The 25,979-nt window shown below is 47.4% G+C and overlaps 1 protein-coding gene across 7 annotated transcripts in view; it reads right to left on the reverse strand.

Annotated features, from left to right (window-relative positions):
* Positions 1-25,979, reverse strand: part of cadps2 (Ca++-dependent secretion activator 2) — an 863,559-nt gene that overhangs the window by 836,108 nt on the left and 1,472 nt on the right. The window lies entirely within an intron of this gene.

The raw sequence follows: 25,979 nt of genomic DNA on the forward strand, positions 1-25,979 counted from the left end.
ACAAATAATATTAGAAAACTCAAATCAATGAATATTTGTACCAAATTTATTTCTGACTAAAAATGTTACATTTGATAGAAGTAACGGAGTCAGACATTGGAAATTTCTCGGTTGACCAGACCATTTTTGGCAATAAAACTGGACACTCCTTCATGATCAGAGCCCTGGGAAACTAGCAGGGATCTTTGTTAAATTATTAGCAAATGTTGCCATGGGGATTTTAAAATGATTATTCCAAGATATAAAGTGGCCGTAAATGAGAGGATAGTGGCCAAACAGGGCAATGTTCAAATCTTACCTCTTATGAGCTCAGCATTCCATGGGAACCAGTTGCATTGCAGCACCTCACTCAAGTGATATTCTTCATGTATGAGTCTCGATGTTGGGTGGTGGCAGCCTTTTTGATCAATGGGGTCAACAACAAATCAGAAAAAAAGTCATAGTCAACCAGCCCTCTCCCCCAGCAGTTCTATCCTTACCCAATCCACTACCAAGCAGGGGTCACTGGATGGCAATCAGAAGCAGGAGCACAGGGTGATTTTGTTTACTCCAACATTGTTCTGGCTAACAGTACAGGCCAGGGATCAGACCTGAGACCTTCTGATTTGTATGGCTGTTGCCAACAGAGTCATTACAGGAGCTGGTTTAATCAAATTATACGGTCAAGAACAAGTGTAAAATCACCTAGTCTGCAAAGAGGCTGACAAAATTTAATTCTTACCATCGCTGCCAAAATAAACACTCTAACATTGACTTCATAAGGCTTGCTCAAGACACTGAATAAAGCAAATTAGCCAAAACAAAGTCAGTGAGCAAACCTACTACATGCTGCAGCACACAGGCCAAGAAGGTAGCAGTAAGCAACCCTGGTCGATGCTGGAGCAGCACTGGGGAACTTCAGTTGGTATTCGTGTCCCCCAGACAGACAGAAGGGGGGAGGAAAAAAGTGAAATGCTATCAGAACCCACCAAGCATTAATCAGCACCACAGCTGAAAGTGCTGGCCCATGGACACTGGTTAAAACGGATCTAACTTTGGTGAGTTGCCCCATGAACCATTAAATCATCCGGCAACACTTGCTATTTCGGCTCATATATAAATAGAGAGAGCACTCGGATGAATACCGCAGGGTCGCCATTGACCTTGGAATATTGCTCAGTCAGGAGTGGCCTTCAGGAAGGAAGATAAAAAGTTAACGGATCAATCTCAAGTTGGAGTCTAGGGAAAGACATTTCTACACAGGAACAAACATTTTGAAAAGTAGGACAAGGAACCCCCGACACTCTGAAGAGCCCCTTAGCTGCCAAAGAGGAGCACTTATCAGACCTCTCAACTGGGGACTGCCGCAGGGCATGGGGCTAGTCAATGAGTTGCAACAGTATGAGATTCAAACTAAGGCAACGTCAAATTTGCAAATCATCCAGGTACCAAAGAATCATGAGAAACTGTTCCACAGCCCCGACTGAAAGTAAAGCAAAACCACACGAGATCCCCAGTGTGACGTCCAGCATTAGAGAAGTAGCAGTACTGCTTTGCACTGGCATGTATTCCAAATTAACACCAAGAACATGCAAAGTTTTCTCTAAAAATGTTGATTTGTTAACTGCTTCGGTGGAGAATTCTAGGCATGTGAATGAAAGGCGAGTTTGTAAATTTTCTAGAGCTTCATCAATAGAACCCAAATTTTGGTCCCTGACCTTTCCTCTCCCATCTCTAATGAACAAACAATCCTCTACATCACTTTCCACAGGCATGCTGCACCTTCCAGTATAGAAACCTTTTCTTGGTACCATTATTACAAATAGATCTTGCTAAATGTTCACTGCAGCAATTCTCACGTTAGTTTTAAAAGAATACTCACATGGCTCTCCAAAAAAAAACAAGGCGGTCAAGAATCTGTCCACAACTAGAACAAGCCAATGTTGTATAATTAAGCCACACTTGTTAGCATCTTCCATGAATTACTATGTATTGCTTGGGCAACATGACAAGCTGCTGACAAAAGTGCTGCAAGGAACAGAAATCCAGTCAGGTAGTTACCATCACCTGCTGACAAAAACCCAATTGTGTATAACACTGATCAAACAAGAGATTGGAACCCAGAAGTTAATAGGATGGTTGTACTGCATATTGTGTGTTGATGCAAGGGCAAAGCCGCTTTGTACGGATACTTTGGGCCAAAGTTTCGGCCTCAGTTGCTCCTGATTTTTGGGAGCAACTGGTGTAGAACGGAGTATCTTAGAAATTCAAATTCTCAGCATTTAGTTTGCTCCAGTTCTAGTCAGTTAGAACAGTTTCACTTTGGAACAAATTTTTTTCCAAAAGGGGGCGTGTCCGGCTACTTACGCCTGTTTTCAAAGTTTCGGCAGTGAAAACTTACTCCAAACTAACTTAGAATGGAGTAAGTGAAGATTTTTGTACGTTCGAAAAAACCTTGTCTACACTTTAGAAAATCAGGCGTAGGTTACAAATCAGGCGTAGGGAATCGGGGGGGGGGGGGGGTTTAAAGGGAAGTTTACAAACATGAAACACTTCAGTTTTACAAATAAAGAGCCATCATCAATAATAAATGATAAATACATCAATAAAGCAACCAATAAATCAAAAAAAAAATAATAATTTGAGAAAAAAAATCAATAAATAAAACATTTTCTACTTACCAACTGCAGCACCGGGAGTCCTCCAACAGCGTGCTGGGACGGTCCCCACAGTGTGTCTCTGTCAGTGTCTCTATCTGTCTGTGTGTGTGTCTCTCACTCTCTGTCTGTCAGTGTGTGTGTTTCTGACAGTGAGGGGAGGAGGAGAAGCGGGGGGGGGGGGGGGGGAAAGAGAGGGGGGAAGAGAAGGAGAGAGGATGTAGGGAGGGAGGGAAGGAGAGAGGATGTAGGGAGGGGGAAGGAGAGAAGAGGGAGGGAGGGAAGAAGAGAGGAGAGTGGGAGGGAAGTAGAGGGAGGGGGGAGGGAGAGAAGGAGGCTGAATGGCCGGGCCCAAGACCTCGGGCTAGATTTACAGGTAGGTGGCGTCGGGTCTCCGGAGGGGGGGGGGGGGGTGAGAGAGAGTCGCGGAGATCCTGGGGGGGGGGGGGGGAAAGAGTCGCGGAGGTCCCGGGGTTGGGGGGGGGGGGCGGGGAGAGAGTCGCGGAGGTCCGGGGGGGGTGGGGGAGAGAGAGTCGCGGAGGTCGGGTCGCCGGGGGGGGGGGGGAAAGAGCGGGAATCGGGTCGGGTGGAAGCAGGAGCTGGGCGTGGGAGGAGCCTTATTCACGCAGCCCCAGTGAGGCCATTCAGCCAGGGCTAGGGGCTGCGTGCTTCGGGCCCCTCCCACACAGTTTTGGGTGCCTGGAGCTACTGCACATGCGCGCTACAGTGGGCGCGCATGTGCAGAGGTCCCGGCACTGTTTTCAGCGCAGGGACCTGGCTCCGCCCCCAACAGCTCGTGCTGCACTGCGCCCGGCTGCAGAAGACCAGCAGGGAGCCGGAGAATAGAGAAGTTTTTTTTAGGCGCACTTTCTGGCGCGAAAAACAGGCGTCCAGGTCCGGGCTGCGCCGTTTTAGGCGCATCCCGAAACTTGGGCCCAATGTGTTGTGTAACTCTGGTGGAGTTGCCAAGTTGATGGTCTGACAGCTCTTTCTGAAAATGGAAAGCACCAATGCGAAGGAAAGGTCCAAAACCACTATGGTTTCACATTAGTTGGCTGTACAACTAAATGATGCAAAGCAAAGTTTAAACTTTGTTTATTTTTCAAATCTCTTTAGTGTTAGTAGAGAGCCCAGTGTTCCATCATAAACTTGCGATTAAAACATAACATTTGGATGTCAGTGAGCTGTGTCTTCCAAGAGTACAAGAGACACCGAGCCAACAGTGAGAGTGGTTGGGGAGGGGGGGGGGGGGGGGGAGAAAGCCTCCAGTCACTGTTGGGAGATGGCTTTCAAAAAACACGTTTATCTGCGCCCTTGGATGCACTAGGGAAGAAAAAGTAACTCTCACTTGTCCGGCAACATATGCTTAACATGCATTCTGATCACCTCTATGTGCTGCTTTGACACAAAAAGCCAAGAGGGACACTTGCTGTGTTTTTAAAGAGAGAGAGAAAGAGAGGTAGCAGTAAAGTTGCTCATCACATGTCCATACACAGCTATGACAATACTTTCATGTGTACCCTTCACCAAAAATACTGCCAGCTGTCCAGAGATCTGTGTTGGCAAATACAGCCAACAATGGCACATAAATATTGTGGCAACAAGAGAAGGAGAGAGGTTGGGCATTCTGCAGTGAGTGTCTCACCTCCTGACTTTCCATCATCTACAAGGCACAAGTCAGGAGTGTGATGGAATACTCTCCACTTGCGTGGATGAGTGCAGCTCCAACAACACTCAAGAAGCTCGACACCGTCCAGGACAAAGCAGCCAATTTGATTGGCACTCCATCCACCACCTTAAGCATTCACTCCCTTCACTACTGGAGCATCCTGGCATCTTTTTTTGTTGTTCATGGGGCATGGGCATTGCTGGAAAGACCAGCCCATCCCCAATTACCCTTGAGAAGGTGGTGGTGAGCTGCTTTCTTGAACCGCTGCAGTCCATGTAGTGAAGGTACTCCCACAATGTTGTTAGGGAGGGAGTTCCAGGATTATGACCCAGCAACAATGAAAGAATGGCGATATATTTCCTAGTCAGGATGGTGTGCAACTTGGAGGTGGTGGTGTTCCTATGCACCTGCTGTCCTGGTCCTTCGAGGTGCTGGAGGTCGCGGGTTTGGGAGGTGCTGCCGAAGAAGCCTTGGTGAGTTGCTGCAGTGCATTTTGTAGATGGTACACACTGCAGCCACGGTGTATTGGTGGTGGAGGGAGTGAACGTTTTAGGTGGTGAATGGGGCGCCAATCAAGGGGGCTGCTTTGTCCTTGATGGTATTGAGCTTCTTGAGTGTTGTTGGAGCTGCACTCATCCAGGCAAGTGGAGAGTATTCCATCACACTCCTGATTTGTGCCTTGTAGATGGTGGAAAGGCTTTGGGGAGTCAGGAGGTGAGACACTCACCGCAGAATACCCAGCCTCTGACCTGCTCTTATTGCCACAGTATTTACGTGGCTGGTCCAGTTAAGTTTCTGGTCAATGGTGACCCCCAGGATGTTGATGGTGGGGTATGGGGCGATGGTAATGCCATTGAATATCTAGAGCCAGTGATTAGACTCTCACTTGTTGGAGATGGTCAATGCCTGGCACTTGTGTGGTGTGAATGTTACTTGCCATTTTTCAGCCCAAGCCTGAATGTCATCCTGGTCTTTCTGCAGGAGGTCATGGAATGCTTCATTATCTGAGGAGTTGTGAATGGCATGGAACACTGCTGTCATCAGCGAACATCCCCACTTCTGATCTTATGATGGAGTAAAAGTCATTGATGAAGCAGCTGAAGATGGTTGGGCCTGAGACACTGTGCTGAGGAACTCCTGCAGCGATATCCTGTGGCTGGAATGATTGACCTCCAGCAACCACAACCATCTTCCTTTGTGCTCGGTAGGACTCGAACCAGTAGAAATATTTCCCCGATTCTCAGACTTCAGTTTTACTGGAGCTCCTGGTCCACACAGTCCCTGATGTGTACACTGCTATATCGTAGCACATCAGAGGTGTGAAACAACACTATAATATGAAGGGACTGCTCGGCAAAACTTTTAGATTAAAATGATTTGCTCAGATTTCTAAAAATACGTTTTTTTTAAATCTCCTGCTCCTGGTCGTGGTTAGCACCAGACTTACGAACCATTCACCTGGCTCAAAACAAGATTAAAAATAGGAAAAGGCAAAACCCAGCCTCAGTATTATAGTCAGATGCTGTCCAAACAAATGGCCACCCATCAAGTATTCACCAGATAAAGAATGCTGAACACACAGATTTTTATAGCTGTGGTGCAGTTTAAATTCAGGCTGGGATATGAATTAGGAGCCGTCATAATATGTAGGTATGTTTTTCACTGCATGCATCAGTCCTTTCCATAAACCGACAAGAGTCTAGTTAAACAGCATGCAGTTGCATTTTTTGGAATGTGAAATTACCATAGCAACCTCCACCCAGATGCTGTAGTTAGTGCAATTGTTTCAGTGTAAATTAAGCTGAGTTTGCACCACAATCACAAATTCAACTCAAACCCCCTGCAAAAGAAATGAAAGTGACTAAAGTTCAGATGAAAATATTAAATGCAACTGGATTTCAAATTTGTAATGTATGCACTGTTGGTATGCTCACAGGTTGGTAGAGCTGTTGAATTGTGAGTAGCTTAGCCAGTTACGTGATGTTCATAAGACTCAATAAAACCCCAGCCATTTGGGTTCAGGGGATCCACGGTGAGGCAGGTGGTTGTGAGTCTGGTGGATGAACTGGTAATGTGCAGTGTGATTGTTAAACCTTTGCTAATACTGCTACAACTACAGTGAGAGAGAGATTGAACCCAGGACCGTGAGAGGAGGAGGAAGAAAAGCTGCTTTCTAGGTACAAACTACAGGGAGACTGTGAGTGTCTGGTAGGAGGAGGAGGCCTGCTGCCTCGAGAGGGGAGAGGAGGGAGAGCTGCCAATACTCCTGTTACTGCTGCAGAGTTTGAGAGAGGGGGATGGAACAGCTGCCATTCAACTACTCACCAGCTGTGTGGCAGGGGGGAGAGCCATTGTCAAGATCAACAGGTGGGTGTATTTTGGTGCACTCCCCAAAAAAGACTGCTTAAATCGGTGGGGGGAGGAAAGACGATTTATTAAGAACATTGTGGGCTGGGGGGTGTGCGCAAGTCTGTGGGGTTCTTGTGAACAACTAGGCTCCACACACCACTGGAAGCACTTCTCCCCCATTGCCTGACCTGGCTAGAGCTACCTGCGTGCAATCTCTTTCCCATTAACTACATAACATCATTTGGAGGACTGTGCCTGGGTAGTTCCAGCCATCCTGGGTGAAGACATCTTCTCCCCCCACCAGAAGAGTATAGAGACTTTGTGATCCAGGGATCGATCTCTCACTCATAATATATATATTTAAAAAAAGGCTCAAACAACTACTGAGCAAAGGGAAAAGGGCCCCCTCCCCAAAGTTGGGGAGAGGTGTGCCTCATTAAGAGCTCCCTCTGCTTATTAACGAGGCCAATCAAGACCGTTCAGGCCTGTGACTTTGGGATGAGTGTAGCCTTAAAAGGGACCCCGATAGGGCGAGTCCACCTTCGCCGGTGACGGGGCCAGCACAAACTTATGCCCACGTGGCAGCAAAGGCCACGGCGGCTCCTGCTGCCCCGCCATCTTTCAGGGTCATTACTACAAAGAACGAGGTCAAGAGCTACACTCACCCCAACACGACCATCGAGGAGTGCGTGAGGGCATTGGCTGGGGCAGTGGGCCCCTCGGCCATTGTCACAGCCTCCAAAATGTACGGGAAGGCTGTGTTCTTCCTGGGGTCGGAGCGGGCGGTGTCCCTGGCTCTCAGGAAGGGGCTCACGGTGGGGGGGACCTTCCTGCCAATGGATCCTCTCGAAGCCACCGCGCAAAGGGTCGTCATCTCGAACGTCCCGCCCTTTGTTCCCGGTGAACTCCTCCTCCCCCAGCTACGTCAACTAGGGGAGGTGAGGTCGGGGATAACACCGATACCGCTCGGCTTCAGGGAGGCTAGCCTCAGTCTTGTGTTCTCCTTCCGGCGCCAGCTTTTCATTCAGCTGGCCTGGAAGGAGGTACATTCAATGTGGTCCACGAGGGGACTGCCGACCACGTCTTCTGGATGTCGGACGACATGCGGTGCCACACATGTAAGGAGGTGGGGCACGTCCGTAAGAACTGCCCCGCCTCCAAGGCCGCTAAAACAGCCAAAGCGGCCAAGGCTGGTGCCACCGCCACTCCTCCCCCTAGTACCGTCCACGTGTCGGGAGCCGTAGGTGCGCGGGCATCATCGGAGGCCTTTGTCTTCGTGGTCTCCAGCGGGGGAGGGGGAGGGAGAGCGTCCACGTGGAAGGAAGGCGCGGAAGAAAACAAATAAACACCCTCCGTACAGTCCCCTCAGTGGGCCACACAGCCCAATCTACGCGCTCGCCCCCCCACTATCGCCGATGAACGTGGTGCAATCCGGGCCCGAGCCCGACAGCATCCGCCTTTTCGGGAAGTTTTCCACCCGTAGTCGGGCGCGGGTGCGAGCAAGATAATCGGAAGGAGGGAGCCCCAGCAGACATGGAGAACTCCCTGTCTCCGTATCCCTCCAGTAAGAAAAGGAGGCACCACTCCAAGAAAGCGGAGGATGACCAAGATCCCTCCGTGGAGGAGTTGGTGCCCAGCGCGAGTCCTGCATCCCCCACCAGCGCTCCCAATGTGCGCTGAAGGCGGGGGGGGGAGCCTGTCCCTCGGGAGGGCGAGACATCCAAGGCTGCCCAGCCTAAGCCTCCCGGGGATGGAGAACAAGAACTGCCACTTGGGGGGGTCGCGGGGCCACGAAAAGAAAATGTCACCACCGGGTCGAGCGTCCCGGGGACTGAGGCGGGCGGGGCAGCTGAGGCCGAGTCCAAGGCCACCCAGCCAATTATTGACATCCCCCAGGATCTGCTCGACCTGGCAGAAAGAGAACAAGATTTTAATGCACTTCATGAACATCCACCCGCTGGGCCTGGGGTGGTAGCAGGGAGGGTGTAGAACCCCAATCGTCGTCCCGGAAGCCGGGGGACTTGGAGGACCTGGAGCTGTTTTTCAGCATGGTTACTCCGTGCTCCCTGGTGCCTGGGGCGGAGGGGGAGCCCCGTCCGCTGCCCGACCCGGCATCCCATTGGGAGCCCAGGGGAGGACTCCTCTGCCGACGATCCTGGAGGTGGGATCGTGACAGAGGCAGGGCTGGATGGAGTGGCCGGGCCGTCTGCGGTACCCCGTGCGGCCGACGGACCAGCTGCTGGTGGCGACCTCCCGGAGGGGGATGAGGACTCAGTGGAGGGCATGGGAGAAGATCTGGAGTCCATCGCCAGTGAGGTGGTGGATCTCTGCGTGCCCGCCGCTGAGGCCCCCTCATTCCTGCCAAGGAACTCCAGGACTTTTTGGCGCAATGCCAGGGTCACCACGATAGAACTCATCTGACCCTGGACAAATGGTCCGAGCCGGCGCTGCTCATCAGGTCCGTCCGCCCGGCAAAACCATGGGCATGGACAGGACCTTATCAAAACCAGAAACCCTTGCGCTGCGCCGACTCAGAACGTTCCTCGCTGGGCTGCTGAGGGAGTGGAGGTCATCAAACGACTCTTCTCCTCCCCTCTCCCCCCCCACAGTAGTTTAAGTTAGAAGTTGCACTATGCTCTTGTCAAGAAGATAACTATAGCCAGCCTCAACATCAACAGCAGCAGAGAGTCATGCCATAGATTTAGCAATTTTTTGCTCCTACGGGAGGGGAAATATGCGGTGTGCTTCTTGCAAGAAATCCATACCATTCCGGGAGATGAGGCCACGTGGCTCCAGGAATGGCACGGGGAGGTCTGCATGAGCCACCTCACTGCCACTTCTGGCGTGGCTATCTTGCTGGCCCCACATTTTCAGCCGGATTTCTTGGGGGGGGGGGGGGGGGGGGGGCGTCGAGGAGTCTGTGCTCCATTTAGTGAACGTGTATGCCCCCCCCAACCCGGCCCACAGCAAGTGCGCTTCTTCAAAGAAGCGTCCACTCTTCTAGGCTCCATCGATATTGGCCACTGCATTGTCCTCAGGGGGGGGGGGGAGGATTTTAACTGCACCCTCGAGGCGAGGGACCGCTCCGATGTCCCGCAGAGCATGATGGCGATGGAAAAGTTGAGGGACCTGATCGGGTCCTTCAACTTGGTGGACATCTGGCAAAATCTCTATCCCGGCTTCAGCACCTTTACTTGGGGGAGGCCTGGAAGCAGATGGTACAGAATCGGCCGCCTTTACGTGCCTCGGGCATACGTCTCCTGCGTTCTGGTGGCCTCCAAGTGGCCGGCGCCATGCTCGGACCACCACTTGGTGTGGGCGAAGCTTGCTCCACTCCGCTAGCGGGTGAGGTCCGCGTACTGTCACCAACAACCTGCTGCTGGAGGACAAGCAGTTCCAGGATTCGTTCCATTGCTTTTGGGCCGACTGGAGAAGGAAGCAAGGAGGCTTCCCTTCCTTGAGGTTATGGTGGGACGTGGGCAAAGCTCACGTCCGTCTCTTCTGTCAAGAGTAGGCGAAGGGGTCGACCAAGAAGCGGGAGGCCAGGGTGGCGCCTGGAGAAGGAAATGCGCAATCTGGAAGCCCGTCTGGGTCAAGTCGTTGAGGACCCGGACCTGCTGACCGTTTTTGAAATGAAGGCGGCCGCGCTGAAGGACCTGCACCTTGTTGGGTCCCGAGGCGTGAACGTGAGGTCGCAGATCCTGTTCCTTCAGGACCTGGACCGCGGCTCCCTCTTCTTCTACTCGCTGGAGAAAAGACAGGGGATCCGTAAGCAACTTTTGATGCTGCTGGCCGACGATGGATCCCTGGTCTCGGATCCGGAGGGCATCAGTAACAAGGCCCGAGAATATTACGGGGCTCTGTTCTCTCCGGATCCGTCCAGCGAAGCAGCGTGTAGAGTTTTGGGGAGGACCAGCCGAAGGTCGGCCTGGAGGGCGCTGAAAATCTGGACACTCCGCTAAGCCTGGTGGAGCTGACTGGTGCCCTCAACCAGCTCTCGAGGGGAAAAGCCCCGGGGCTGGACGGGCTGACCGTGGAGTTCCACAGGGCGTTCTGGGAAGTCTTGGGGAGCAACTACGTGCGGGTCCTGGGGGAAAGTCTGGCGACCAGGGCGATGCCACTCTCTTGGCGCAGGGCAGTCATCGTCTTGCTGCCTATGAAGGGCGATCTCCGCCTACTTAAGAACTGGCGCCCAGTCTCCCTCCTCAGCACGGATTACAAAATTTTTGCCAGGGTGATGTCTGCTTGCCTTGGTGCCGTGCTGGACCACATGATCCACCCCGGCCGGACAATCCACAACAACATCCATCTCGTCCGGAACCTGGTCCACCATTCTCAGGAGGTTGGTCTGTCGGTCGCCTTCCTTTCCCTGGACCAGGAGAAGGCGTTCGACAGGGTGGACCACGAGTATCTGTTCGGAACTCTGTGCGCTTTCAGGGTCCGGGACACATTTTGTCGCCCGGATCCGACTTTTGTACACCGCCGCGGAGTGTCTGATTAAGATTAACGGGTCTTTGACGGCGCCCCTTCACTTTGGAAGAGGGGTACGCCAGTGGTGCCCCATGTCTGGCCAGTTATATGCCTTATGCGTGGAACCTTTCCTGCGTTTCTTGTGGAAGAGGTTGACGGGACTGGCTCTGCCATCCTCGTCTGCCGTCCGGACACGCCATGGCGCAACATCTTGCCGTCCGGAGGAGGCGGGGGTCCCCAATGGAGTGCACTCTACGCGGGAGTCCTCCCTCTATTTATTGGGGACTTGGCCTGGAGGGTGTTGCATGGAGCAGTCCCATGCGATAAGTTTTTAAGTCGGTTCACGGGCTCCCAGGCAGCTTGCAATTTCTGCGGTCTGGAAGATCCTCATGGTCGAGGATCCCGTTGACCTGCGGAGGATGCGTGAGTGCCAGGAGATTTACTCGGCCACATCCTCCGCCAGGAACAACTGGGAGAATTGTTCCGGACTCCTCGTGGGTCAGTGGCAGGTGGATTCACTGCCGGAGGAGCTCAGGTTTTTTGCCTGGAGCATGACCCATCTCCTCTATCTGGGAGTCTACCTTAGCCTAGATGAGGAAGCCTGGCCGGCGAACTGGCAGGAGCTGGAGGCCAAAGTCGCTGCTCGCCTAGGGCACTGGACAGAACTGCGCCGAGTGCTGTCCTACAGGGGTTGAGTGCTAGTCATAAACCAGCTGGTGGCCGCTATGCTGTGTAACCAGCTGGTCACTTTGACCCCTCCCCCTGCGTTGGTGGACTTCTTCTGGAACAGGAAGCACTGGGTCTCTGCTGTGGTTTTGAGTCTCCCGCTTAGGGAGGGCCATCAGACATTGGTGTGTGTCAGCACCCAGCATGCGACTTTCCGTCTTCAGACCCTGCAGAGATACCTCTACGTCGAGCCCTCCCTAGATGGTGTGCGCTGGCGACGTATTTCTTCCACCAGCAGTACAGCCTCAATTATTACACACAGCTCCTATTTGTGAGCCTGGGGGGCATCAGGATGGCCATGTGGGGACTGCCTGCCTTTTACCAGGAACTCATCAGGTCTGGAACAGAGTCGCCACCAAGCACAGCTCTCCCCTCGTCTGGAGTGACAGCTGTCCTGCAGGACCCGCTGCTCAGGAATCCGTATCTCCACGACCGCGGTTTTAGGTGGCAGGCGGACGAGAGGGCTGTGGCTGGCGAGGTGACCAGGGTCAGGGACCTGCTCGATGGTGGAGGAGTGGGCTGGATGGCGCCAGACGTGCTGGCACGGCACCTAAACTGGGCCGACGTCTGGCCAATGCCATCGAGTCGCTAAAAACAGCACTGGGCCCTGACTCCGTTAGGTGTGTCAAGGAGGCTCAAACACATGGGGAGATCCCATCCGAACTGATCCCCGTCTGGACGGAATTCCTCATTGGCGCCAAGCCCCGAAACCTCCCTCGGGAGCCGGCGCCTCACAACTTGAGCCTCCTCGGGGAAATCCCCTCCATGCCTTTCAGTTGTGTGTGGAGGGGTTTCCTGTACGGGCTGCTCTTGCACACTCCACCTTGCCATCCGGACACGCCATGGCGCAACATCTTGCCGTCCGGAGGAGGCGGGGGTCCCCAATGGAGTGCACTCTACGCGGAAGTCCTCCCTCTATTCATTGGGGACTTGGCCTGGAGGGTGTTGCATGGAGCAGTCCCATGCGATAAGTTTTTAAGTCGGTTCACGGGCTCCCAGGCAGCTTGCAATTTCTGCGGTCTGGAAGAGTCCGTGTCCCATGTTTTTATTGAATGTGCGAGGTTGCAGACCCTGTTCCATTATTTGAAGGGGCTGCTCCTCAATTTCTGGCTGTACTTCAGTCCCACACTCCTGATCTTTGGGCACCCTGTGCGGAGGGGAGCGGGTAGGTCAGAAGGCCTCCTCGTAGGACTGCTCCTGGGCATGGCCAAGGGTGCCATCAGGCGGTCCAGGCAGCGGGCGGTCATTTAGCTCGACTGTCTGCCTCTCTTCCACGGTTACATCCGAGCCAGGGTGTCCTTGGAGATGGAGCACATGGTGTCCACTGGTACGCTCACGGCCTTCCGCGAGAGGTGGGCGCCGGAGGGACTGGAGTGCATCACCACCCTGGCAACCAAATTTTAATTTGATCATTTAGGTTTAAAGTTTAATTTGTCGGTTTTAGTCCCCCCCCTCCCCCTTTTAGCCAGGGGGAACTTGTATAATTTCTCTTTGGTGTCCTAAACGCCGCCCCCCCACCAAAAAAAAAGGGTCACTGGAAAAAAAAATGTATTTGAGTGTGACCCCCCTTTGCAGGAGGCTTTTGTTTAAAGTGCACAACTAAAATAGTTGAACTGATAATGGGTAATGTGATTATTAGCAAAAGGTTTAACAACCAAACTAGTTCTTAATAGCTGTATTGCTATGAATTCTTAAGCAAAGAACCCATGAAGCAAATACATTACAAAATTAAATCCACAAGACTGTAAAGAGCAAAAGCTGATCCAATGCTCAGAGAATGATAATCTTCTGGATCCTGAGCTTCCAGTGGGGAGCCCCGTTCAAAGGGGACGCAGGGCAGAGAATCGGCGAAGAGTGCAGTTCTCAGTCTCCAATTTGAGCTCAGCTCCCTGCTGAGTTTGCTAAATGTACTTCTAAACTCCTCGGAAATTTGTCACACATTAAAAAAAATGTTTAAAGATTAAAGCTTCAAAATTACTATTTGTAAAATTAGCATATGAACATTTAATATGTTTGTTTGACACATCTCGGTCATTATCTTAATGGTTGCATTAAGGTGCTTGCTTTAAATGGGCTAACATTTCCAATGAAATAGTGGGCAAAGGAATGTCATACTGGTAATCATGTACGAATACTGCCAAACAGCAGTTTATCTGCTAAAGTCTCACCGGGACCAATTTATAAAACAAAATCAGAGGTAAACAACCCTGCTCCATTTCAACATTCGTTTACATCAAAAATATTTTAAAAACCAGGCAAATAGATACACAACTCAAATCAATAAACGGGAACTAAATAACAGTTCCCCTTTTAAAAACTTCATACTTCCAGCGGAATCACTTTTAATAAGTAACCATGGTAATATTCGGCATCAAAAAGGAAAGAAAAAAAATCAACACCATTAATTTTCATTAAAAAATATGGAGTGGCTTGCTGCCTAATGCATTGATCAGTGTTTAGCGTTACCAATGTCTCAGTACACACTTTGCTTTAATTCCACTGGTTAGTACCAGATGCTCTCATTTAAAAGGTGGGCCTAGATGTCACGACAGCATCCCTGATTCGGCAGATTTTCCTGGGAAACTCAGGGTTCTTATAGTTGCAACTCTAGAAAGAAAATGCAGCCTACATATTAACACTTAAAATCAGACATGAATGAAAGGTGATCTGAAGGATGATCTTTGCAACGCCATCATCCCCTGCAGATTCAAACTCGGAGCACTGTGCCAGCCCAATGGAATCATCATTGCTGAGCCGGCTCTTTGGAGTTATCCAAATAATCCCACTACCCCGCTCTTTTCCCATAGCCCCGTTAAGATATTCCTACAAGCAATTATCCACTTCCCTTTTGAATGTTATATTGAATCTGCTTCCATCACCTTTTCAAGCAGCAAATTCCAGATCACAACTCGCTGCGTAAAAAAAAAATCATGTGTCGTCTCTGGTTCTTTTGCCAATCACCTTAAATCTGTGTCCTCTAGTTACTAACTTTTACTCATCAAAACCATTCACCTCACAAATCTCCTCTTAACCTTCTCTGCTCTAATGAGAAAAAACATCAAGCTTCTCCAGTCTCTCCACATAACTTTAGTCCCTCTTCCCTGACACCGTTTGAGTGTAAATCTCTTCTGCACCCTCTGCAAGGCCTCAACATCCTTTCTAACGTGTGATGCTCAGAATTTAACACAATATTCCAGCTGTGGTCCAACCAATGTTTTATAAAGGTTTAATAAAACTTCTTGATTAATAAAAGGAATAGAGTATAAAAACAAAGCCAAATATATATATTTTTTAAACCATATACTTTAAAAAAAAAACAAACGGCCTTCTCAACTTGTCCCGCCACCTACAAAGATTTGTGTACACACACGCCAGGGCTCTCTGTTCCTGCTGTCCCTTTAAAATTGTATCGTTATGTATTTAACCCCTTGTAGCCTGTATGACACCTGACCACCAGAGGGCCCACCTGTTGGAGTCCCAAGGGATCCCAGCATCCCTTGGGAGCACAGTATATAAGCAGGACACCCGAGGTATCTGCACTCTGGAGTCTTAGTAAAGGAGCTAATGTCACACTTGCTCATTGTACTCAGTTTCATCCTTTATTATGAGTGTACTTGCCTCCCCTCATTCTGCTGACCAAAATGTATGGGCCCCGAGTTTGTAGTCGGAGCTTGCGACACCTACGGGTGCACATGCACTACGTACGCACCCGTAGGGGCCGCAAATTACGGCCACTCACTTCACACTTCTCTGCATTTTTCACTGCTTACTGAAACTTAATGCAGAGAAATATAATAAAAATGTCTCTCCAATCCACAAGTGCTATAAAAACAAAAAGGAGACCATGAGAAGGTGCTTCCTATCAAAGGGCATAGCTTGGCCAAAAAGGACTCACCACAGCAGGTTGTTGAGCTGGAAATGAAGAGGGGGTTGGGGGTAAATCAGGCCCACACCTCTGAACTGCTCAAGGGCCCTACAAACATTGTCACTCAAACTACTGCACAGGAATGCCAATAATGTGAATCTGCTAAGTGGCATAATTGTATGTTAATGGAAAATCAGGTTCTTTGTCTCTGCAATCAAATCACTTATTCACGACCAAGAGACAAAATGATCCTTCCTTTAACAAAACACATTCATTAGTCGAAGATTAAATAACTTTAAAAATGCAAATAAATAATTGTGTAATTACTCTTGAAAACAAAAAATATACGGTCACGGCAACTTTCAGTACGGCCGATTAGGAAAACGAGGTTGCTAGAATCTCATTAACTTGATGATATCAAGCAATCATCTTTAGTGGACCATCAGCACAAAATGGATTCACCGCTTTAAGTAATGCAAAAATGAAGAATAAAAGGGAAACACATACATACAGCATGAGTCAGATTACAATGTTTTAAGGAAAATCTATATGATATGGCCTACCAGTGCATAGAACGGTATTGGTAAGTGATAGACACGAACAATGTTACTGTCCACTAGCCCACCACAGACTAATTTTGTATTGCTTATGTGGCATAATGTGATTTTTCAGTGACATCACTCATCGATTGACAGGATTTCGTTTGCTATCGATGTTGGACATGGCGCTCAGTGGCAAAAGAAAAGGTTTTTGTTTGCAGGAACAGGTCAGATTTTTTTCCCTAGTTAAATGTTAATGTCTATTTAAAATCAATACAAAGGTAGCATTTCTTATCTTGGTCTCAAATTTCGAAACTGTGCGCGCTCTAATCCACTTTGCTTTCATGGTTTATGTCGCCCACTGAATCCTTCCATATGAACATCTGCTGATTTCATGTATTCACTCTCACCCATTACGGTGCAAGGCACAAATAATGCTGAACCCCTGAAGCACAACATTTATTTCTACTCATAACTCTCTCCAAACACACGGCTACTTTTTGTTTTTAAAAAGATATCAAGGTTTAGATTATTTCAACACTCCCAAGTCTGATGATGCTGTGGGGTCCACCACTCCTTACGTTAGGAGACAGTTGGCAGCATGTGACAAGACAAGGGGAGCCAATAACAACTGCACGAGTTACCTCAGCGTTAATGTCAGTTTCAAGTGTTTTTTTTAATACCTTCAAAATAATAAGAGTATTTGTCTGTTAATTACACAGCATGTATCACCATCCTCAACATGGTAAGCACTAACCTGTTAATGGATCTTCTACCTACTAGAGTCCAGCTGGTGTAAACATCACACTCTAAACTCTACAAGTAGCCTCAAATTGTAAAACACATTTCTGCACTACTCCACATAATGACTCCTTTTAAGTGTATACACCTGACAAGTGTGCCAATCACGATCTGTCAGTTATACACTTAACAGGAGCATGCCATATTGTAATGCTACATACATGCCACTTCAATTGCATGTCAAGGTGAACCTGATACAGCTCAAGTGTAAATAATCTCGTGTAAACTCCACTGAAGCATGAATTCCAGATTTACTGGTTACCAGCGCTGTGGGTTTAATCGTGTTATCATCTCTAAATTCCACATTATGCGGAACTTCTATAATACTCCTGCAACAAAGATGCTATGTGTCCAGACAATGGGGGAGAGCAGCATACCAAAACCATCCATTTAATATCCTTACAAGTTGCCCAAGAAAGCAATGCTGTGGAGTACTTCATCCTTAGAAAGTTGGGAGTCACAAGGAGAGGCATCCCATTGTGCAGGCAAATAGAGCTCGAGGTGGTTTGTAAATTGGAATGAAAAAATTCACCACTACCCCACCCCAAATCCTACATGTTTAAAATCAATGTCTCAATATCAAAAAGGAAACCCTGAAAAACGACTCAATATCTCTCCCGCTCCCATCTCCAACTTAGGCATAAAATGCGCAAACTTTCTCAATTTACAAAAGGTTTAAAACTATGGAGATTCATTGAATGTTATGAACTAGAAACAAGTCATTAATTCTTCACCGATTCCAATCCAACTCTCCTGCTCACTTCCTATATTCTGTTAATATTTCTCTCTTTTAAAAAAAAAGAGAATTGAATTATTGTAGTAAATGTGTGGACTCTGCTGCAATGATGGTTTGTGGCAGAGAATTCGACATTTCGAGAATTTTTTTTTTCTAACCTTCCCTTTCATTCGTTTTATGATCATCTAAATTTGGGACCTTTGGTTACTTCTCGTAACCATTGGAAACAATCCATGACTATTTACCTGATCATAATCTTGAAGACCTCCAACAGGTCACCCCTTAAACCTTTCAGCTCTCGTGAAAAAAAAAGTCCTAACTTCTCAAGTCGCACTTCATAATTGGAGGGGGAACAAGCAGATTCCTGTCTCAACTTTATATGATAATCACATTGTTACTTCAAATAGGAATATATTACTGATGAGCTCTGGAAGAACTCTTTGGGAAAGAGTTAATACAATTCCTTGCACAGCACAAAGATGCACGACTTTGTCAGGCACTATCTGTGCAATCTGAGTATTTTGACAAGTATCCTTGAATTCAGAATTAATTTTTTTTTGAGGAGTTACATTTCCTGCTTGTGATGTTGGAAAACACAATTCATTTCTAACCTTATATGGACTGGATGTATTCATTTTGGAACGGTTTTGATTGAGATGCAAGTGTGGAATATTACAAGAGAAGGGAAACCTGGCAGTTCTGATTACATTTTGCAGTTAATTTCTGTTGATTGACTTGAAGGTTTTTGGTGGATTAAGAAGTGTTGGTAAAATCATCAGAAGTGGGTAAAGGGGAAGGGAGGAAGAAATAGCAGGGAAGAATTATTGAGCCCAATTGTGAGGCAGTTGTCAGCACATACACGCCCGAACTGCTTTGCCGATCTGCCCATTTGAATGCTGTTCGTTCAGCACTAATCAGCTCAGTAATTCTCCCAGTAATGCTCAGTGGTAGCACTCTTGCCTCGGAGTCAGAAGGTTGTGTGTTCAAGTCCCACTCCAGAGATTGTTTTATTTGTGCTCAATCTAGGCCGACACTCCAGTGCAGTGTTGAGGGAGTGCTGCACTGTCGAAGGTGCCGTCTTTCGGATGAGATCTTGAACCGTTAAACGTCTCCTCTGGTGAATGTAAAAAGATCCCATGGCACTATTTCGAAGAGCAGGAGTTATCCTCGGTGTCCTGGCCAATATTTATCCCTCAAATTGACATAACTAAAACAGATTATCTGGTCATTACTGTTATGTTCAGAATAAATCCACAGGACTGTATTGCAAGCTCAAACTGTTGTGACTGGAGCCCCAGCTGTTTACATTGTACATTAATGATTTAGACGAGGGGATTAAATGTAGTATCTCCAAATTTGCGGATGACACTAAGTTGGGTGGCAGTGTGAGCTGCGAGGAGGATGCTATGAGGCTGCAGAGTGACTTGGATAGGTTAGGTGAGTGGACAAATGCATGGCAGATGAAGTATAATGTGGATAAATGTGAGGTTATCCACTTTGGTGATAAAAACAGAGACACAGACTATTATCTGAATGGTGACAGATTAGGAAAAGTGGAGGTGCAACGAGACCTGGGTGTCATGGTACATCAGTCATTGAAGGTTGGCATGCAGGTACAGCAGGCGGTTAAGAAAGCAAATGGCATGTTGGCCTTCATAGCGAGGGGATTTGAGTACAGGGGCAGGGAGGTGTTACTACAGTTGTACAGGGCCTTGGTGAGGCCAAACCTAGAGTATTGTGTACAGTTTTGGTCTCCTAACTTGAGGAAGGACATTCTTGCTATTGAGGGAGTGCAGCGAAGGTTCACCAGGCTGATTCCCGGGATGGCGGGACTGACATATCAAGAAAGACTGGATCAACTGGGCTTGTATTCACTGGAGTTCAGAAGAATGAGAGGGGATCTCATCGAAATGTTTAAAATTCTGACGGGTTTCGACAGGTTAGATGCAGGAAGAATGTTCCCAATGTTGGGGAAGTCCAGAACCAGGGGTCATAGTCTAAGGATAAGGGGTAAGCCATTTAGGACTGAGATGAGGAGAAACTTCTTCACCCAGAGAGTGGTGAACCTGTGGAATTCTCTACCACAGAAAATTGTTAAGGCCAATTCACTAAATATATTCAAAAAGGAGTTAGATGTAGTCCTTACTACTCGGGGGATCAAGGGGTATGGCGAGAAAGCAGGAATGGGGTACTGAAGTTGCATGTTCAGCCATGAACTCATTGAATGGCGGTGCAGGCTCGAAGGGCCGAATGGCCTACTCCTGCACCTATTTTCTATGTTTCTATGACTTGGTCTCTTTATTCAGACTCCAGAGTGCAGAAGCAGCATGGTGAATCACCTTTTATACCTGCTTGCCCTAGGGTGCACAGGTGACCCTAAGGTCTTCCACAGGTGTGCCCCCTAGTGACAAGTCTTATATTTTGGTGAGGTTTACATACATCAATACCCCCTCCCCCAAAGTCTTATGTGCAAGTTATTTGCAAGTTGAGACGATCTGGCACCCCGCATCCCCGGGTCGATCGCCTGGGTTGAAGTCCTGGCGTGGTGGGTTCATCCTCATGGTTGACGGCGAGGTTGATCGTGTTAGTGGGTTGCTGGGAGCCAGGTCCTTTCACAGTGGTTCCTGGTTATCTGTAATTCGCAGTTTAGTCTAGTCCAAATGCTTTACGTGTTAGCCCAGTACATGGCTTCACAATCAAATGCTCCATTTATCATCACATACACACCATTCCCTCCCTTGGTTAATGCAGTGCTAGCGGTCCAACTGGGGTCCTGAACATGGTCTACATCACTTATTCTGAACTCACGTGGAGGGGCCGTGCGATCATGATGCATTCTCTGCTGATGGCCTATGGAAGGCTTGGTTCTGAGTGATTCTATCTGATGACTGCGTAGCGCCTGGGATAGCCAGGTCTGCAGGGAGTCTACCGTGACACACGTGGTGCTAGGCTTAGTGATTTGGGCTGCCTGCTCTGGATTATTGTCACTGACCCGGAGGTCTAGCAAGCCCAGGATGGCCGCAATGGCCTTGAGACTTTCGGTAGTGGCGGGAGGCCTAGTGGTCTCTGTGGATCCTGAGCCGTAGTTTGGGGACTCCAGGCCATCCTGCCTTACTTTGCAATGTTGGGATGGACCTTTCGTCTTTGCGACAAATAGGTTGACATATCCCGTCTATCAGTTCACCTTTAGCAGGCGGTAATGTGGGATCCTGGCTGGTCCAGGTCCTAAACTGGGGGGCCATTACAGTTGACCCCTCGCTTTCCAGCACTTCCATGAACGCGAGTGGGACTGCAGGCTGCACCGTTTCCACTCCGGTGGTAGCCAACTGAGGGCACTGGTACCGTTCAGTGCCTGGCCCATGGCGGATCATGTTACAGTGCACAGACAGGGTTAGACATTCTCGAAACAACACATAAATAATGGGGCCTATGCTCTCCCAAACTTGTGGGATAGGCAGCTTGTCTGACTTGAGCACATATTGGGACACTCTTTGATATGTCTCTTTATTCCCGTAAATACAGGCTGCTGCCTTGGTTGACTCATTGGATACATATACGACCTGTTGGTGTTCGCCCGCTACATTGGCTTGTTGTAAGGTCCCTGTGACCCCATATAATGGTACATCATTGGCCACGAAAGACCGCTTACATGGGTTACATAGTGCAAACAACTTATTGGAACGTAGTGGGATCCTGGCCTTCTCAGCAGCCGCCCCTTTACCTTTGCCCCAAACCCAGTCGTCGTCCTTGCTGGGCGGCCCTGTCCTGTACCGTTCTGCCTGCTGAAAACATTATTTTATGCACAGTACTTGCTGGTGAGCTTCGATTCTGTGAAGATATCTGTTTCGTGTTATCGCTCGTGGATATGAAGGCTTGGGCTATCATGATGGCCTTGCTCAGATCTAGGGATTCAGCAGACTGCAGTTTGTGAAGAATGACCTTGTGACCAATTCCAAACACGAAAAAGTCCCGCAACATTTACCCCAAGGATCCTGCAAATTTGCACTGTCCTGCAAGGCATCTTAGGTCAGCGACAAAACTCGCCACGTTCCGGCCCTCGGAGCGATGGTGCATGTAAAATCGATACCTGGCCATCAAGATGCTCTCCTTTGGCTTGAGGTGATCCCTAACCAGCGTACACAGCTCTGTGTAAGACTCGTCCGTTGGTTTGACCGGTGCCAGTAAATTTTGAGGCCATATCACAGACCACATACAGTGAGGAGAATCGCCCTGCACTTGATCGCCGTCTCAGCCTTGTCCAATTCATTGGCCATAAAGTACTGGTTGAGACACTCAACAAAGGCTTCCCAATCATCACCCTCAACAAATCTCTCAAGAATACCAACGGCAGCCATTACCAAGTGAAAGTTCGTGATGCGTTACTCGTCGCCAATTTGTTATATTCAGAATAAATCCACAGGACTATATCGCAAGCTCAAACTGTTGTGACCTTGGTCTCTTTATTTCAGACTGCAAAGTGGGGATGCAGCATGGTGAATCACCTTTTATACTTGCTTGCCTCAGGGAGCACAGGTGACCCTAAGGTTTCCTACAGGTGTGCGCCCTAGTGGCAAGTCTTACATAACAATTACCACATTGCTGTTTGTGGGAGCTTGCTTGTGCGCAAGTTGGCTGTCGCATTTCCTATGTTACAACAGTGACTACACTCCAAAAGTACTTCATTGGCTGTAAAGTGCTTTGAGACGTCCGGTGGACGTGAAAGACGCTATATAAATCAAAGTCTTTTTTTATTTCTTTCAAGATACACTGTTGTTTCCAGAATTTACAATTCAAGTAAAATATATTTTTTAAAAGAAAGGCACGAGAAAATGTTGAGAAGTGGGATACCTTCTCCCTCCCAGGAAAGTGTATTCCAATGCAGATAAAAGCCAAAGGATGAAGCTTTAATGTCTTTCTGATCCCACTAGTTGCACTCCTACTCTCCACAATTTAGCTGTAGTGAAGAAGTCGGTCACCTCTTCCACTTTCTCAGGGTCCAAGAAAAGGGAGCAAACGGAAGATGGGCAGGAACACAGCTGAAATCTGCTGAGCCGAACCATAATCAAAGTTCCGACTCTTGTGGCAGAGGGCAAAGCTTGCTATTAGATTTTTTTAAATAGATTTGTTGAAATGGTGATTTAAAAAAAAAACGATTAGTGATTCCAAAACTAGAAAGTGAATAGCACTCTTCAGAAGTTAATCACAATGTCTACTCACCTATTTAGTTTGCAAAAAAAGGTATATTGGCAAAGGAACTCCCTCATTAAAATCAGCTGAACTTGTGAAAATTGAAGTAAAAGTTCAAAAGCTGAAAATTCTTAACAAAAAAAAGAGAAAATGCCAACTTGCCTCTGTAATTAAACAATCCACTGACAAAATTGCTGGAAATTTGTACCTTTGAAACTTGCCATTTCTGAAAATGTGATTTTGTTTGGGGGCGATTCATGTTCAGAAAAAAAAGACAGGTTTTGGGCATAGCCTGCTGTTGAGATGAGTGATTTGAACACTGGTCCTTGAAATGTTCAACTAGTAGCCTTCCAGAAATCCAGTCAAGTTGGGTTAAAATTTGTCATGGGGCAAGGGTTGAAAGATAAATCAGTGTCCATAGCTAGGTAAGATAGTCCTTCAGGAATCCAACCACGACGACCAGTTCAGAGTTATCACATTGCTGTTTGTGGGACTCTGCTGTGCACACATTAGCTGCCATGTTTCCTACATTACAACAGTGACTGCACTTCAAAGATGCTTCTTCATTGGCTGTAAAACACTTTGGGGTATCCTGAGGTCATGAAAAGCCTTGTGTAAATGTCCTTCAGCCTATTTGAGAAATTTTACAGCACACAGTGGTGAAAACTTGAAAGCAGAATCCACTTTCTTTTGGTAAAGAAAGTGGTGCTTCTGAAACCCAAATATATTCCCATGATAAAACCAGGAAAAATTCAGCCCACTTTGGCCTTGTATTATTGGTCACTTTTTGTGCATATACCCACCTTCGGTCATTTGCAATCCAAGCTGGAATGAGCTCCTTTGCTGCAGCACCCACAAGGTAAAGGTCTAGCACCTTGCAGACTATACAGTTCAAAACAGGAGTTATGCATTTTTTTGTGAAAAAAAAACTCAGTATGAAAACTATTAAGCTGCCTCACCATTTAAAAATCACCCTTTAAAATAGAAAAATGGATAGTGCCTTTTTTTTTTGCAAATGATCCCTTGAAGTTGTTATTCATATTAAAAGCTGCCGTGCATATTATAAAGCCTAAAAGACATTTGCTCTCTGCAGAGAGGAATGAGGTCACTGCACATGACCTGCAGTGATTCCTTCTGCGATGGCAGCTGGTAAGCATAAACAGCCAAACCCAGCAATCAGCAAGCATCTCAGTGACTCAATGGAAATACACAGGTACAGATGTGGCCACACAGAGGACTGGCAGGAATTCAAAGTTCAAAATACCTTGGAAGTACAGTATTTTTCATCTCTCAAGAATTATAAAAACACACAATTATAAAAAGTGATCCAAACGTATACGAATTGCATGCATATTTTGTCCACCATACATACACCAGTAAAAAGCTCTTCACTTAATGCTGAATGCTTCTAAACTGACACGTATTTCTCAATCGACATGGTTCCCCTCACAAAACTAAACTCCAATTCATCCGAGGCTTGATTTACTTAACAATTTTACTAGCCTTAGAGACACAGCTGTATCTTATCAGTAGAAGAAATGCATTGTGCATTAAATGGTATATCATTCCAGTTCTTATATCATCATCATGAGCAATACAACAGGAGACCCACTGGTATTTGTTAAAAGAAACTAGTCGCCAAGAGAAAGCAAATCTCGTGTCACTTTGGCATCAACAACCCAGCTAATAAAAAATATGTAGTGATGATATGCCCTGCCAGGGCCATCCTGATGAATGTGGGTGGGCAAAAACTAAAGCTTCACATAACCAGGCTCCATTTCCCAGGCAGTATCTGGTACATTGTCTAGTGTGATTGTAAACCCATCATATCCCATTAATTCAGATGATTTACAGGGAGGCTCAGATGATTTACAGGGAGGCAAAATTGGCTGGATTGGCAGGGGCACTTCAAAATTTTATATATTTTTTTTATATATATATATATTTTTTTTTTAAAAAGGACAGTGAAATACAGCTTACAGAAAAGTAACAATGTTTTGTAAAGAATTGAGAATTAAAAGGAGGTGTGTGGTAACAGGTCACCCCTCTCTGCCTCGTTACTTGGACTTTAACCAGTTATAAACACAGGGTGATATTTAAAGATAAGCCTTGGAAGTGGAGTTTTCCACGTGTTTACTCTGAGAGTTAGTGTGCTAACAAACAGTACACAAATAGTTACACTGAAAAGAAAGTATGCAGTTGTTTACTGAATAGCAAACATGTTGCTATTGATTGAATGTTCAGTTTAAAAAAAGTGTCCGAATAGAATCAAAATACCATGACAATATCTGGACAACATTTGTTAAACTATAGTAGTGAACACAAGACAGTTGTACTGACTGTGTAGGTTGTGAACCTGCAGTGGAGAAGCTACTCATTGAATTACTTGGATCAAAACAGATTTACAGAATTACACAAAACTAAAGCAGGGCTCACAAGGCAGGTCCACTTAAGTAGGAACTAATCCCAACTAAACATACAGCAGAATACAGCCTTAATCTAAGTCACTGTGCAGGCTGTGGAATCATAGAATCATACAGCAGAGGAGGATATTCGCCAGTGCTGGCTCTTTCAAAGAGCAATCTAATTAGTCCCACTCCCCTACTCTTTTCCCCATAGCCCTGCACACGACCCCTTTTCACGTATATCTTTGAAAGTTATGATTTAATCTGCTCCTGCAATCCTTTCAGATAGTGCATTCCAGATCACAACAACTTGCTGTGTAAAAAAGAATTTGCATCTCCCTCTGGATTTTGTTGGCAGTTACCTTAAAACAGTGTCCTCTGCTTACTGACCCTCCTGCCAATGGAATTGATTTTTCCCGATCTCCTCTCTCAAAATCCCTCAGAATTTTGAACACCGGCAGTAAATCTCCCCATAACCTTCTCTGCTCCAAAAAGAACAATCCCAACCTCTCTAGTCTCACCATTAGATGTAGCATGGTACAGCAAATTAATGTGTAAAAATAGACACCTGGGGTGTATGTACACAAGTCTTTGAC

The sequence above is a fragment of the Pristiophorus japonicus genome, chromosome 15 (genome assembly GCF_044704955.1).
Source record: "Pristiophorus japonicus isolate sPriJap1 chromosome 15, sPriJap1.hap1, whole genome shotgun sequence".
NCBI lineage: Eukaryota > Metazoa > Chordata > Chondrichthyes > Pristiophoridae > Pristiophorus > Pristiophorus japonicus.